This window comes from Panthera leo, chromosome E2, assembly GCF_018350215.1.
Source record: "Panthera leo isolate Ple1 chromosome E2, P.leo_Ple1_pat1.1, whole genome shotgun sequence".
NCBI lineage: Eukaryota > Metazoa > Chordata > Mammalia > Carnivora > Felidae > Panthera > Panthera leo.
The window spans coordinates 35,445,866-35,458,608 of record NC_056693.1 but is presented as its reverse complement, the minus strand read 5'-3'; the positions used below and the strand labels follow the sequence as shown (position 1 = coordinate 35,458,608).

Genomic DNA, 12,743 nt, shown 5'->3' with positions numbered 1-12,743 from the left:
ATCCAGGAAGCACAGAAGACTCCCATCAGATTCAACAAAAACCAACCATCAACAAGGCATATCACAGTCAAACTCACAAAAGACTCAGGCAAGGAGAGAACCATGAAAGCAGCAAGGGAAAAAAAGTCCCTAACCTACAAGGGGAAGACCAATCAGGTTTGCAGCAGACCTATCCACAGAAACTTGGCAGGCCAGAAAGGAGTGGTGGGATATATTCAGTGTGCTGAATCAGAAAAATATGCAGTCAAGAATTCTTTATCCAGCAAGGCTGTCATTCAAAATAGAAGGAGAGATAGAAAGTTTCCCAGACAAACAAAAATCAAAGGAGTTTGTGACCACTAAACCAGCCCTGCAAGAAATTTTAAGGGGGACTCTCTGAGGGGAGAAAAGATGAAGTGTATATATATATATATTCACTCACACACACACACATATATATGTGTACACTTATATATATATATACACATATATATGTGTACATTTATATATATATATACACATATATATGTGTACATTTATATATATATATACACATATATATGTGTACATTTATATATATATATATATATATATATATATATATATATATACACACATACACCAAAAGCAACAAAAGATTAGAAAGGACCAGAGAACACCACCAGAAACTCCAACTCTACAAGCATCATAATGGCAATAAATTCATATCTTTCAGTACTCACTCTAAATGTCAATGGACTCAATGCCCCAATCAAAAGACATAGAATGGATAAGAAAATGGATATCCATAGAATGGATAAGAAAACAAGACCCATCTATATGCTGTTTACAAGAGACCCACTTTAGACCTAAAGACACCTTCAGATTGAAAATAAGGGGATGGAGAACCATCTATCATGCTAATGGTCAATAAAAGAAAGCCGGAGTAGCCATACGTATATCAGACAATCTAGGCTTTAAAATAAAGACTGTATCAAGAGATGCAGAAGGGAATTATATCATAATCAAGGGGTCTATAGACCAAGAAGACCTAACAATTGTAAACATTTATGCGCCAAATGTGAGAGCACCCAAATATATAAATCAATTAATCACAAACATAAAGAAACTCATCAACAGTAATACCATAATAGTAGGAGACTTCAACACCCCACGCACAGCAATAGACAGATCATCTAATCAAAAATCAACAAGGAAACAATGGTTTTGAATGACACATTGGACCAGATGACTTAACAGATATATTCAGAACATTTCATTCTAAAGCAGCAGAATATACATTCTTCTCCAGTGCACATGGAATGTTCTCCAGAATATACCATATACCAGGACACAAATCAGCCATAAGTAAGTACAAAAAAATCGAGATCATACCGTGCATATTTTCAGACCACAGTGCTATGAAACTCAAAATCAACCACAAGAAAAAACTTGGAAAGGTAACAAATACTTGGAGACCAAAGAACATCCTACTAAAGAATGAATGGGCTAACCAAGCAGTTAAAGAAGAAATTAAAAAGTATATGGAAGTCAATGAAAATGATAGCACCACAACCCAAAACCTCAGGGACGCAGCAAAGCAATCCAGGCCTTCCTAAAGAAGGAAGAAATATCTCAGATACACCAACTAACCTTACGCCTTAAGGAGCTAGAAAAAAAACACCAAATAAAACCCAAAAACAGCAGAAGGCAGGAAATAATAAAGATTAGAGCAGAAATTAATGTTATTGAAACCAAAAAAAAAAAAAAAAAAAAAAAACCAGTAGAACCAGAAGCTGGTTCTTTGAAAGAATTAACAAAATTGATAAACCACTAGCCAGTTTGATCAAAAAGAAAAAGGAAAGGACCCAAATAGATAAAATCAAAAATGAAAGAGGAGAAATCACAACCAACACAACAGAAATAAAAACAATAATAAGAGGCTATTATGAGCAATTATATGCCAATAAAACGGGCAACCTGGAAGAAATGGACAAATTCCTAGAAACATACACACTACCAAAACTGCAACAGGAATAAATAGAAAATTTGAACAGACCCATAACCAGCAAAGAAATTGAATTAGTAATCAAAAATCTGCCAAAAAACAAGAGCCCAGGGCCAGATGGCTTTCCAGGGGAATTCTACCAAACACTTAAGGAAGAGTTAACACCTATTCTCTTGAAGTTGTTCCACAAAACAGAAATGGAAGGAAAACTTCCAAACTCTTTCTATGAAGCCAGCATTACCTTGATTCCAAAACCAGAAAAAGACCCCACTAAAAAGGAGAACTATAGACCAATTTCCCTGATGAATATGGATGCAAAAATCCTCAACAAGATATTAGCCAACCAGATCCAACAATACATTAAAAAAATTATTCACCACGACCAAGTGGGATTTATACCTGGGATGCAGGGCTGGTTCAATATCCGCAAAACAATCAATGTGATTCATCACGTCAATAAAAGAAAGGACAAGAACCATATGATCCTCTCAATAGATGCAGAGAAAGCATTCGACAAAATACAGCATCCTTTCTTGGTAAAAACCCTCAAGAAAGTAGGGATAGAAGGAACATACCTCGAGATGATAAAAGCCATATACAAGCAACCCAACACTAATATCATCCTCAATGGGGAAAAACTGAGAGCTTTCCCCCTAAGGTCAGGAACAAGACAGGGATGTCCACTCTCACCACTGTTACTCAACATAGTATTGGAAGTCTTAGCCTCTGCAATCAGAAAACACAAAGAAATAAAAGACATTCAAATTGGCCAGGAGGGGGTCAAACTTTCACTCTGCATAGATGACATGATACTCGATATGGAAAACCCGAAAGATTCCACCAGAAAACTGCTAGAACTAATTCATGAATTCAGCAAAGTTGCAGGATATAAAATCAATGCACAGAAATCGGTTGCATTCCTATACACCAACAATGAAGCGACAGAAAGAGAAATCAAGGAATCGATCCAATTTACAGTTGCACCAAAAACCGTAAGATACTTGGGAATAAATCTAACCAAAGAGTTGAAAAATCTATACACTGAAAACTATGGAAAGCTTATGAAAGAAATTGAAGAAGACACAAAGAAATGGAAAAAGGTTCCATGCTCCTGGATAGGAAGAACAAATATTGTTAAAATGTCAATACTGCCCAAAGCAATCTACATATTCAATGCAATCCCTATCAAAGTAACAACAGCATTCTCACAGAGCTAGAACAAACAATCCTAAAATTTGTATGGAACCAGAAAAGACCCCAAATAGCCAAAGCAATCTTGAAAAAGAAAACCAAAGCAGGAGGCATCACAACCCCAGACTTCAAGCTATACTACAAAGCTGTAATCATCAAGACAGTATGGTACTGGCACAAGAACAGACACTCAAATCAATGGAATAGAATAGAGAACCCAGAAATGGACCCACAAACATATGGCCAAGTAATCTTTGACAAAGCAGGAAAGAACATACAATGGAATAAAGACAGTCTCTTCCGCAAGTGGTGCTGGGAAAACTGGACAGCGACATGCAGAAGAATGAACCGGGACCACTTTCTTACACCATACACAAAAATAAACTCAAAATGGATGAAAGACCTCAATGTAAGACAGGAAGCCATCAAAATCCTTGAGGAGAAACCAGGCAAAAACCTCTTTCATCTTGCCCTCAGCAATTTCTTACTCAACACATCTCTGGAGGCAAGGGAAATAAAAGCAAAAATGAACTGCTGGGACCTTGTCACAATAAAAAGCTTCTGCACAGTGAAGGAAACAATCAGCAAAACTAAAAGGCAACTGACGGAATGGGAGAAGATATTTGCAAATGACATATCACATAAAGGGTTAGTATCCAAAATCTATAAAAACTTATCAAACTCAACACCCAAAAAACAAATAATTCAGTGAAGAAATGGGCAAAAGACATGAATAGACACTTCTCCAAGGAAGACACCCAGAAGGCCAACCAACACATGAAAACATGCTCAACATCACTCATCATCAGGGAAATACAAATCAAAATTTCAATGAGATACCACCTCACACCTGTCAGAATGGCTAACATTAGCAACTCAGGCAACAACAGATGTTGGGGAGGTATGCAGAGAAAGAGGATCTCTTTTGTATTGTTGGTGGCAATGCAAGATGGTGGAGCCACTCTGGAAAAGAGTATGGAGGTTCCTCAAGAAATTAAAAATAGAACTACCTTATGACCCAGCAATTGCACTACTAGGCATTTATGCATGGGATACAGGTGTGCTGTTCTGAAGGGACACATGCACCCCCATGTTTATAGCAGCACTATCAACAATAGCCAAAGTATGGAAAGAGCCCAAATGTCCATCGGTGGATGAATGGATAAAGATGTAGTATACACACACACACACACACACACACACACACACACACACACTAGAGTATTACTTGGCAATCAAAAAGAATGAAATCTTGCCATTTGCAACTACGTGGATGGAACTGGAGGATATTATGCTCAGTGAAATTAGTCAGTCAGAGAAAGACAAAAATCATATGACTTCACTCATATGAGGACTTTAAGAGACAAAACAGATGAACATAAGGGAAGGAAAACAAAAATAATATAAAAACAGGGAGGGGGACAAAACAAAAGAGACTCATAAATATGGAGAACAAACTGAGGGTTGCTGGAGGGATTGTGGGAGGGGGGATGGGCTAAATGGGTAAGGGGCATTAAGGAATCTACTCCTGAAATCATTGTTGCACTATATGCTAACTAATTTGGATGTAAACTTTAAAAAATAACAAATTAAATTAAAAAATAAATAAATACACAGGTTTAGGAGTAGAGAGGGGACCTAAAGTTCCCTCGTCCCTCAAACACAGCAGTACTGAACCCAGAAGACTTCAAATTCCAGGAATCCGGGCTGCAGAGTGACAGAAACATCTCCAGGGGCTCGTGGGGACAACTTGGCAGGCCATAGGTGTGTGACTACAAATTGGGAGAGATAAAATGGGTGGCAAAGGCACAGAGGGGAAGGATCTCCTTCTGTGGGGAGACAAAAGGAAGAGAAAGAGAGGCTGTGGAAGTGTAGGATTGTATCTGAACAAAAGAAAAACCATGGACCAGGAAATGGAAAAAATGGAGAAAGAATCAATTTCTAACTCAATCCAGAGTTGCAAGGCTTTCTTCAGACTGGGGCCTGCAGCTCTACACATGTGCCTGGAGGGGGAGGGGCAGCCCTGGGCTTGGTAGCCAGCTCAGAGGCACAGATGGAGAGAGCAGAACCATCCCTTGAGGGCTGTGGGAAGAAGGTATATAGCCTCTCCAAGGACAAAAGACCCTGCAGGCACCCACCAGCCAAAGGCCCTTTGTCAACTGTCTGGGCAGAGTGGCACTACCCCAGAACCAGGGTGTATGGACCGGGATCCTTTAAGACATCAGGGTTTGAATCCCAGGTGAGTGCCTGAGACGTGCGAGTGACTGGAGTGAGGTTAACTCATGCCCACACATTACTGTGAGGACGGCCTGAACAGAGTGGTTTGGGTCACCCAATCCGGGGAGGAAAGACCGGGGGTGTCTCCATTTTTCTCCCCATTACCAATAAGGTGGGGCTTCAAGGATCAGGACAGCAGGCCCACAGTTGAGGTGGAACCTGCCTACACCAAACCACCCCCCTCTGTGCCTGGTAACTGCATATCTACCGGCCAGAGATTGACACTGACCACGCCCGGCAGACCCTCCTCCAGACGAGCGCAGCCCCCGGTTCCAAGGCACCATCAGGTATCGGTCCAGTGGCTTTGCATCTTCTGATTTGATTCTTGGTCAATTCTTATTTTATATATATATTTTTCAATTCCTTTTCTTCCTCTTATTTCTTCCCTTCTCTATTTTGGTTGTTGGTTTGTTTAAGCAGACATTATCAATCTATTCTTTTTACTCTTCTGTATCTCCTTCTTTATTTTCCTGTCTCTCTCTGAATTAAGCCATATAGTTTCTCTTATTCTTTGCCTGGTCAATATTTTTTTTCTTCTTTTCTTTTTCCCTGCCCTGTCATTTCTTTCTTTGTATGGGATAAGGCTTCGTCCACCACCCCTCTCTTTTTAAATATTTTACAGGGTTACTTCAACAAACAAATCAAAGCACACCCAGTGGAAGGTCCAAACCACCACTATAAGTAGGGAGATAAAGCACAACAACAGACAGCACACAACACACTCCAAAAACACCTCCTGAAGGGCCAGACCCTGGACAGTGTATGACCTCTTTTCAATATAGTGCTCACAAGTGCAGGACACATATCAAGCTACTAAAACACATAAAGGACAGAAAACTAGCCAAACTGGGCTTTTGAGGAAGCCCAATCTTCCAAAGAAGACATCCAGATGTCCAACAGACCCATGAAAAGATGCTCAACACCACTCATTATCAGGAAAATACAAATCAAAAACCACACTGAAATACTACTTCACACCAGTCAGAATGACTAAAGTTAACAATTCAAGAAACAATAGATGTTGGCGAGGATGTGGAGAAACAAGAGCCCTCTTGCACTGTTGCTGGGAATGCAAACTGGTACAGTCACTCTGGAAAACAGTGTGGAGGTTCCTCAAAAAATTAAAAATAGAATTACCCTACAACACAGAAATAGCACTACTAGGAATTTATCCAAATGATACAGGAGTGCTGATTAATAGCGCACATGTATTCCAATGTTTATAGCAGCACTTTCAACAAATTATGGAAAGAGCCCAAATGTCCATCAACTGATGAATGAATAAAGAAAATGTGGTTTATATATACAATGGAATACTATTTGGCAATGAGAAAGAATGAAATCCTGCCATTTGCAACAACATGGCTGGACCTGGAGGGTATTATGCTAAGTGAAATCAGTCAGAGAAAGACAGATATATGTTTTCACTCATATGTGGAACTTGAGAAACTTAACAGAAGACCATGGGGGAAGGGAAGGGAAAAAAAAAAGAGTTTCAAACAAAGAGGGAGGCAAACCATAAGAGACTCTTTCATATATTGGAAAACAAAAAATTTATTGTCAGATTGGTTTCCATACAACACCCAGTGCTCATCCCAAAAGGTGCCCTCCTCAATACCCATCACCCACCCTCCCCTTCCTTCCACCCCCCATCAACCCTCAGTTTGTTCTCAGCATAAGAGACTCTTAAATACAGAGAACAAACTGAGGGTTGATGGCGTGTGGGGGAGGGGAGGCAGGGAAGAGGCGAAAATGGGTGATGGGCATTGAGGAGGGCACTTGTTGGGATGAGCACTGGGTGTTGTATGTAAGCGATGAATAATGGGAATCTACACCTAAAGCCAAGAGCACTGTATACACTGTATGTTAGCTAACTGAATGATAAATTATATTTAAAATAAGTAAACAAAAAAATTTTTTTTAATTTTTAAAAAGAGTGATGGGAATGGAAAAAAAAAGAAAGAGAGGGAACATAAATTATATGTATATCAGGAATAAAGAGGAAATATCACTGCAGATGTATAAAGATGTTAAAGAATGATAAGAGAATATATGGACAACTTTATGCCAATGTATCTAACAAGTTGGATGAAACAGATACATTTTTTGAAAATAACAATTTACCGAAACTTATACAAGATGAAACAAAAAATCTGAAGAGCCCTATAGTTTTACAAATTTATTATAAAAATAACATTTTCCCTGTTTGTATTTCATACCTGATATTTTAACAGAGTGTCTTAATGTAAAAAAAAAAAAAAAAAAAAAAAAAAAAAAAAAGAAAAGAAAAATACACACGTTTATAAAGGTGGTTACAACAAAGGAACATTAATGCATATTTTTAAACATCTAGTACGTGAAAAGTGCTTTAAACATATAGCTCACTTAATCCAGATGAGATGAGCATTCTGTCATACACATGGGAAAACTGATCTGGATCATGCTGCTTGGCCTCTCTGAGCTTCAAACACCTAACAAAGAAGGAAACTTAGAGCTGAAATCATGCACACATACAACACACAACACAACACAACACACACACACACACACACCCTTATTCCTTCAACAAATGATGACCCATGGGGGCCCTAGGGATCAAAAGTAAGTTTCTTTAAGTCTTTCTTTTTCTAATGTTTATTTATTTATTTTTGAGAGAGAGCAAGAGAGATAGCACACCAGCAAGCAGGGAAGGAGCAGAGAGAGAGAGAGAAAGAAGAGAGAAAATCCCAAGCAGGCTCCATGCTGCCAGCACAGAGCCCGACAGAGCACTCAAACTCACAAACTGTGAGATCATGACCTGAGCCAAGATCAAGAGTTGGACACTTAACCAACTGAGCTATCCAGGTGCGCTTCTTTAGGTCTTTTTAAGCAGGCTAAGTCATCTACTAATGTTTATCACAAAAAGAAGGAATAAATTTGAACTGATGATTGGGTGTAGGCTTTGTTTTAAAGAGGATCTGATTCCCATATTGGAGTATTTAGTGGCAAGCAAAATTGACTCTTCTATGTATAATCAGAAAATATGTGTGCTTATCTCCACCACCTACTAGATTTGTGTCTTTGGCAACTTACTCAACTCCACTGACACCCAGCTGTAGAATGGGGAGTCACAAAGACTCCACGTGGAGTGGACTAGGGCTCTGAATTTGATAACAGATATAAAACACCTAACACAATGCCCAATAAATGAGTTCCTCTGCCTGCCCCCATTTTACATGGGCAAAGAAATGCTGACCCTGAAGATGGAGAAGGAAAATAAGCAATGATAGAAGGCTACTTTAGAGTGGAGACAGTTTTAGTAGAATCAGAAAGCAGTTTCCAATAATGGGCCCCATCCACAGACAGCCCAAGATGTAGAGTAACAAGCATCTTAGCATTTTCAACATTTTTCTTCCATCATGTTAAAGGGTGAGTGACACCAGCAGGTGCAGAAGTCATCTTATTGGCAATTCCCACAAAACACCCTGGCCAGGCATGATAGCAGACTCTGAGGTAATGCATAGTTATGTCAGTAAACAAGGCAAATATAGCCCATTGTTCTGAGATGCAGCCTGGATTCCAAACACACTCCTGTGTAAATACATGTGACTGAGGGAAGCAGGTAGGGGTGGGGGTGAGGGGACAGGGCACCATATGACAATTCAAATAAGCCCCTTTGACTCAGGATTGCATACAATCAGGAAAGTCTGAAAAGTGAAAGGGAGACATCTAAAATATTTGTGCTGGACAATTTCCAGAGGTGCACTGGCCCATAAGGATTTCATGATTCCAGCGAACTGTTTATTCTACATAATGAGCAGTCATGCAGGTAAGTAGAGAATCTGCAGAAAGAGTACCATGCATTTGCCAAGTGTTAATGCAGTTTCTAATTGAGCATCTCCAGTTGCCCATTCAGTGTTCATACAATCAAGTGAGAAAGTCTTTCCTAATGTCCTAAAATCTTCTTCACTGTAATCAGCACCCATCGTTTCTGGTCTTACTTCTAAGGGCAACATAAATCAAGACTCACTCTCCACAGTGCAACTCTCCAATATCCTAGTTCTTCATTCCTAGAAATGTCCTAGTTTGTCAACCTTTTACCTACAGGACCCCAGAAATACTTACTTCAGGTAGATAAGGGCTGAAGGACAGTAAAATTTTCACTTTGTTGCTTTTAATATGTTAAGTAGGCTCTACACCCAACGTGGGGCTTGAACTCATGACCCTGAGATCAAGAGTTGCAGGTGCCTTAATATTTTACTTGTATTAATTCATTCCAAGCACTCAATTTTCTGACAAACCATGTATCAGCTTGATGATAAATACATTCATCAATGAAAAGGCCAAAATTTACTGAGTTCTCGGTATGTGCTTTAGGGGCTTTACATTATTTTTATTACTTTATTTCATCTTCTTATCTATTCTGGAAAGAAAGTGTTGTTCAAACCATGTATGAGTGAACAAATTAAAGCCAGTCTAAGGTCACAGAGATAGAAGTTACAAATTTCCAAGATCAAATCCAGCTCTGTCTGCTCTAGAGTCCATGCTCAAGCCTGCCAGTTTCTTATGGTCCTTGTTCAGTTGAGCTACAAAGCCAACTATAATCATCTCCCACACAGGGTTACACAGGCTTAATTTTTTGTTAATCAACAAAGCACTCTGACACACATCAATTAAAGAAAAACAATAATTTTCTGAACTTCAAATCTGTGGTGTGCTCAGCCTCCACAGTTCTATCTGGGAGAAAGGAAAAGAACGAAAATGAGCATGAGACAGTGGGAGAGAGAACTTGCCCTTGAGGGACTTTTGATGGAATTAGGAATTTGAAATAAATTAACTTAATTCGGTTAGAAAATATTACCAGGCACACCACTGTTGTTCAACATAGTACTGGAAATCTTAGCCTCAGTAATCAGACAACAAAAAGAAATAAAAGGCATACAAATTGGCAAGGAAGAAGTCAAACTTTCACTCTTCACCGAAGACATGATACTGTACGTGTAAAGCCCAAAAGACTCCACCAAAAAAACTTCTAGAACTGATATATGAATTCAGCAAAGCCGCAGGATATAAAATCAATGTACAGAAATCAGTTGCATTTCTATACACCAATAATGCAGCAGCAGCAGAAAGAGAAATCAAGGAATCTATCCCACTTACAACTGCACCAAAAACCATAAAATACCTAGGAATGAACCTAACCAAAGAGGTAGAAAAAATTACAAGGCGTGACATGATAAAATGTTAAAAAGTGTAAGGCCATGTAAACTCAAGGAACATAAAATCAACACGAAATGAGGCAGCCTTAGAAGGCTCCATCTAAGAGCTGGAATGTAAATCAGTTCTTATAGAATAAGTCAAATAAGGATAGTCAGGTAAGCAAGTACAGACACTGCCGTTATTCAGTCTACCAGCCAGTATTCTTGATTACATGTCTCAGGAACCAATTCTAACTTACAAGAACTTATTGGAATGATATACTACACCTCATACAATCAACAGGAAGTGGAAAACAAAGGTAGGAAAATGGACAGGAAGCAAGGGTGGCTACAGATCAGTAAAACACAGCCAAGTTTATTTGGTAGGATTAGTCTGAAGACTACACCACTCACTAGCAACAAGAAATCTCTGGACAGCTGATATCACCATAAAGGACTCTTCCCTCAGCTGTTGTAATCATGAGTTTCTAAACTGCTCTTCAACACTTGTATAACTCCCTCAAGATTACAAACAAAAGAGAAGATGGAGGAGGCATGGGGGGGGGGGAGGAAGAAACATAAGAAGGGAGGAGAGGATGAGAAGAAATAAAGACAAGGGGGAAAAGGAAAAGTCCTTGTTAATAGATTCCATAAAACAGGTGTCTTGGATGCCCAAGTGGGGAAAGATTCCCCCCAATTCCTTAACCCAACCACCTTCAGCTTCTGAAACATGAGGCACTCCTACATTATATATAATAGTGAACCTATTCTCAACAGAAAGTGTTCATTCTGGGTAGCCTCAAAGTTTAAACTCCCCTCCTCCCTTAAAAAAAAATCTCCAAAAGGCCTCGAGATTTCAACAAGTGCTGAACTCTTAGTTTGTTAAGAAGTTGTGCATTTTATGTATGGTTAAACAAAAGAAGACACATGAGGATCCTGAGAAACTTAACAGAAGACCATGGGGGAGGGGAAGGGAAAAAAAAGTTAGGGAGAGAGCCAAACCATAAAAGACTCTTAAAAACTGAGAATAAACTGAGGGTTGTTGGGGGGTGGGAGGGAGGGAAAAGTGGGTGATGGGCATTGATGAGGGCACCTGTTGGGATCAGCACTGGCTGTTGTATGGAAACCAATTTGACAATAAATTTCATATTAAAAAAAAAAGAAAAGAAGACACATGAAATTTAAAGTATCTTAAGTTTGATTTTAGTGTTCCATGTATTCTATACAGAAATTCTCTAAGAATTTCTAGGATCTTTTAATGCTTCAAGAACCAGCATCATGATTCCCAAGGAGAAGTATAGCAATGCTGGAAATTCTGTGGTCCTCCATATTAGCAGTTTTATATTTTCCAAGAGCTTCAAAATGCCACATGGAATACATCCATGGGAAAGCTAGAAAACACTGAAGTCTTAGGAAAGCAAATTCCCTAACGTAAAAGAATTTTCTGTCAGTGGGCTGCTGAAATTATCATGGAGACTAAAGCACAGAAACCAAAGATAAAGTCAAATCACTAAAGACTGCCTAGAAGATGGAAAACAATATGGAGGCTCCTCAAAAAAGTAAAAGTCATATGATCCAGTAATTCCACTACTCAAAAAAAAATACGAAATTCCATTTACCCAAAAAATATGAAAACACGGATTCAAAAAAACTCCCTATGTTTATTTCAGCATTATTTACAACAGCCAAGGGGCACCTGGGTGGCTCAGTCAGTTAAGCATCCAACTTCGGCTCAGGTCATGATCTCACAGGTCATGGGTTCGAGCCTCTGCTCTGGGCTCTGTGGTGACAGCTCAGAGCCTGGAGCCTGCTTTGGATTCTGTGTCTCCCTCCCCCACTTGCTCTCTGTCTCTTTATAAAAGATAAAGAAACATTTTTTCTAATTTTTTAAATAAAGCTTTACAATATCCCAGATATGGAAGCAACCCAAGTATCCATCCATAGATGAACAGATAGAGAAGATGTGGTATATATATATCTATATAATGGAATATTATTCAGCCATAAAAAAGAATTAAATCTTGCCATTTGCAATAATATGGATGGATCTAGAAGGTATAATGCAAAGTGAAATAAGTCATAGAAAGACAAATATCAGATGATTTCATCCATATGTGCAATTTTTTTTATTT

At 38.9% G+C, this 12,743-nt stretch overlaps 1 pseudogene; it reads right to left on the bottom strand.

Moving 5' to 3' along the window:
* Positions 1 to 5,718, bottom strand: part of LOC122207739 — a 51,020-nt pseudogene extending 45,302 nt beyond the window's left edge.
* Between the last annotated feature and the right edge of the window lie 7,025 nt (positions 5,719 to 12,743).